General features: G+C 45.5%; 1 protein-coding gene across 1 annotated transcript in view; it reads left to right on the top strand.

Annotated features, from left to right (window-relative positions):
- ppm1e (protein phosphatase, Mg2+/Mn2+ dependent, 1E) overlaps nucleotides 1-5000 on the top strand; it is a gene marked incomplete at its 3' end in the record, with an annotated part of 41216 nt that overhangs the window by 20467 nt on the left and 15749 nt on the right.

Raw genomic sequence — 5000 nt, forward strand, 5'->3', positions numbered from 1 at the left:
GTGAGGCCAGTACTATATATATATATATATATATATACTATATACTATACTATATACTATACTATACAGTACTATACTATATACTATACTATATACAGTACTATACTATATACTATACTATATACAGTACTATACTATATACTATACTGTATACAGTACTATACTATATACTATACTATATACAGTACTATACTATACTATATACAGTACTATACTATACTATATACAGTACTATACTATATACTATACTATATACAGTACTATACTATATACTATATTATACTATATACTATAATATATATACCGTACTATACTATATACTATATACCATATACTGATAGCTTTAATGTAAATGGAGATAGAGTCAGCGCATCACAGGCTGCTTTTGGACACAGAAAAGCCCTTGAAAGACAAATATAGGGTTTGATTTTAGTTTCTATTTAAGTTGCATCCAGTCTCAGGCCGGGAAGCGGGGTTACCATGGTTACCAACACCTCCATTTAGATGTGGCCTGGTTACCCGGGCGACTTGTGATATGGAGCAGGCTGTAATTGGAGTGCCCTTGAGTGCTCTACATCTCCTAGCCCTGCTTGATCTCCCTCAGTCCTGCTCTCCACTCACCAGACCAGGTCCAGACCAGGAGATCACACACCAGACCAGGTCCAGACCAGGTCCAGACCGGGAGATCACACACCAGACCAGGAGATCACACCCCAGACCAGGAGATCACACACCAGACCAGGTCCAGACCAGGTCCAGACCAGGAGATCACACACCAGACCAGGTCCAGACCAGGTCCAGACCGGGAGATCACACCCCAGACCAGGAGATCACACACCAGACCAGGTCCAGACCAGGTCCAGACCAGGAGATCACACACCAGACCAGGAGATCACACACCAGACCAGGTCCAGACCAGGTCCAGACCAGGAGATCACACACCAGACCAGGAGATCACACACCAGACCAGGTCCAGACCAGGTCCAGACCAGGAGATCACACACCAGACCAGGAGATCACACACCAGACCAGGTCCAGACCAGGTCCAGACCAGGAGATCACACACCAGACCAGGAGATCACACACCAGACCAGGTCCAGACCAGGAGATCACACACCAGACCAGGTCCAGACCGGGAGATCACACACCAGACCAGGAGATCACACACCAGACCAGGAGATCACACCCCAGACCAGGTCCAGACCGGGAGATCACACACCAGACCAGGAGATCACACCCCAGACCAGGTCCAGACCAGGAGATCACACACCAGACCAGGAGATCACACAACAGACCAGGAGATCACACACCAGACCAGGTCCAGACCAGGAGATCACACACCAGACCAGGAGATCACACCCCAGACCAGGTCCAGACCAGGAGATCACACACCAGACCAGGTCCAGACCAGGAGATCAGCTCCCACCAGGATGGATCCACGAGGAAGGTAGCAGACAGCTCAATTCTTAACCAAGAGTCTGGGGGAGAAGTAGCAGTTATAGAATTCGGCCTAATTCACAGCATTGTTTTATTTACCAGTTGTTTCAGTTCAATGACAGAGTGTACAAATTGTTCAAGTCCATCAAAAGTACCCTTCACAATGCTCCAATATAATCTCTACAGAAAGGCAGAATAGCAAACTAAGACTGAGTGGTCTTAATAATCCTACAAAATAGCAATCTGCATAGCAAAAGGAAAAGGGAAGATAATCCTAATGGCTGGATACCAGGGCTCAGGAGCACTGGGTTAATCCAGAGGTTAGAAGTAGGCTGTGATTCAAGGCAATTCACTATGACTCGATGCATGAGACGACCAATGATTCTAGGGAACTGACTCTCACCAACAGACACGTTCAAGGCAAATTCAAATGATCATGTGGAAGTAGGATGAACACAGACTGTCCCAGAAACACTTCAGCTGTTAGCCCGGCCCCCATCCAACTCACTCACTCATGGCCATGTGACTTCTTCAGGTTATAGCCAAGTGCAACGTCCATCAACACCATAAGGTTTGCAAGAAGTCTTCATGTTAAACCCTTTCATTCATTTAGACGTGCTACATTCTGCAGGGTTCCAGTATAAAAAAGGACAATGAACATTTGTTATTGTGGTAACGAGGTTTAGTACAGAAGGGCTTCTTCTGTGATCCGTCCATATAGCTGGACTACGTTTGATATATTATTATATATTATATATACATCCTCATCCTCATCCTCATCCTCATCCTCTTATCGGGGTCGGGTCGCGGGGGCAGCAGCTCCAGCAGGGGGCCCCAGACTTCCCTTTCCCAGGCCACATTGACCAGCTCTGACTATATATATCTATATATATATAGATATATATAATATATATATATATCTATATATATATATAGATATATATATTATATTCATCATATTCATCATATATTAAAGGATGTGTCTGATTGATGGCCTGTCTTTCACCATGTGACCCTTCTGGGGTAACACTGGACCCCAGGTCCATCTGCCACGGGGCCGCAGCGGCCAAGAGAGGCTCCGCCTCACGCCCCCCCGGCATCCATCAAGTCCTCTTCTCTTCTGTTCTGTTAGTCCAGTCTCCACGGCCCCAGACCGGCCGTCTGTTCTGTTAGTCCAGGTTCAGCTCTCCACAGACCGGCCGTCTGTTCTGTTAGTCCAGGTTCAGCTCTCTACAGACCGGCCGTCTGTTCTGTTAGTCCAGGTTCAGCTCTCCACAGACCGGCCGTCTGTTCTGCTGCTGCACGCCTGCTGGCGTTTTATTCCTCCTGCAGAACACTTGTTGTCATTCATCGTGCTTTGTGTCTGAGATGGTCTACCTTCACCACAGCAGAGGGGAGGTGCTCTGCAGCCCCTCTCTCTCCAGGGGAACACCCGCCGTGTGTAATCCTCTAAGAGCTGTGGGGTCAGCGCCGCCGCTCAGCCAGCGACGCCGGCTTATGCAACCAGGAGCGTCTCCTCCCCCAGCACTTTGATTCAGGGCAGATGAAATGGGCTCACATGGACCTCTGGAGACCAGGGCTGTTTCTCCGTGGTGAGGACTGTGACCTCCACCTAGAGGGCTGAGGCTCTGGAGTGGCTACTTGATGAAAGTGGTTCACCAAGAGCGATCGCCTCGTGTGTTTGGGGGTGTGTTTGCTGTCAGCTCACAGCGCTACAGTCGGCCCAATTATTTGTCTTGAAAACAATTAATTATTAAAATAACCAAGTGACTAACCCTAACCCTAGATCAACACATGAATGTGGTGCTGCCTCTACAGTGTGGACTTTAAAGACGAGGAGGAGCGTTCTGGTTGGGCCTTGTATCCTTGGTGAGGCGGTCACTCGTCGTGGTCCACATTTGAAGCATGAGCTGGTTCCTTCAAATGTGGACCAATCTAGGTACCTAGTGAGGATGCTTCCTATGCTTCCTAACGGGACAGTCCACCTATTTAGGAAGCCTCCTCCTGATGGAGCTGCTCCCCTGGTGGGGAGTCTGTCACGCATGGCCTCATTTAAACCCAGAGATCAGAGACGGCAAACCGCAATGGACGGACAATGACTGAGACATGTGCTGACTTTAATCTGGATTACAGAGACCAATATATCTACACACACAATGATTCAGCACACACACAATCACTGATGTGTCCCTAGTCCTTAATGTAGCTCTCTCTATCTCTCTCTCTCTCCTTTCTCTCTCTCTCTCTCTCTCTCTCTCTCTCTCTCTCTCTCTCTCTCTCTCTCTATCTCTCTATCTCTCCTTTCTCTCTCTCTCTCTCTCTCTCTATCTCTCCACAGTAACTGTTCATAATGTCTCTATCTCTCTCTCTCTCCTTTCTTTCTCTCTATCGCTCTCTCTCTCTCTCCTTTCTTTCTCTCTCTCTCTCCTTTCTTTCTCTCTCTCTCTCTCTCTCTCTCTCTCTCTCTATCTCTCCACAGTAACTGTTCATAATGTCTCTCTCTCTATCTCTCTCTCCTTTCTTTCTCTCTCTCTATCGCTCTCTCTCCTTTCTTTCTCTCTCTCTCTCTCTCTCTCTCTCTCTATCTCCTTTCTTTCTCTATCTCTCCACAGTAACTGTTCATAATGTCTCTCCCTCTCTCTCTCCCTGGAGATAATTTTCTCTCTTTCTAAATTGTATTTTATAATAAATAACACATAAGTAGTATAAGTAGTGGTAAGAAATCCAACATTCAAAGACATTAATGCAGGGCTGATACAACAGTAATACAATGACGGTCAAACCAGTGACAGTACATCAAGGAGGAGAGTTATGAGGAGTTCCTGTTGTGGATAAAACCCACAATCTAATACTCTAAATACGAGGTGGAGCAGGACGAGGGTCGAATGATCAAGGCTTTATCGTCACTGCACTGAGTAGCAACAGAAACCTGAGTTGGTTTGAACTCCCCAACGACCTTCAGGCCGACTTACATCCCCATCGTGTGGCCTCCCCTAACCTGGCCAATCACAACGCTCTAAACTACGGGCCTTCCCGTTCCCCGTTAGCATTTATCTTCCCGCCTCCGGTGTCCACAATACACTCAGTAATACACTAATACACTGATACAGTCATTTAACAATACACTATATACACTAATACACTGATACAGTCATTTAGCAATACACTATATACACGAATACACTGATACAGTCATTTAGCAATACACTATATACACAAATACACTGATACAGTCATTTAACAATACACTATATACACTAATACACTGATACAGTCATTTAACAATACACTAATACACTAATACACTGATACAGTCATTTAGCAAGAATTACATACAAAAGGGTTACATATTAAACATTGTAGTGACATGAAGTTACAGATTACGCATTAGTTATATGAAGTGAGGTCTTTGATTAAATTCATCGCCTTATTAACCTGATCTTAAACTGCCATGACTCACCACATGTGTTTAAGAGTCCTGTAAAACCAACATTCACTTAAACAGTAAAGCATGCATTGTAATAGTTAATAATGCCACTTTATTTGTCTGTGGCATATACAGT

This window comes from Micromesistius poutassou, assembly GCF_964030765.1.
Source record: "Micromesistius poutassou genome assembly, chromosome: 10".
In the NCBI taxonomy this organism is placed as follows: domain Eukaryota; kingdom Metazoa; phylum Chordata; class Actinopteri; order Gadiformes; family Gadidae; genus Micromesistius; species Micromesistius poutassou.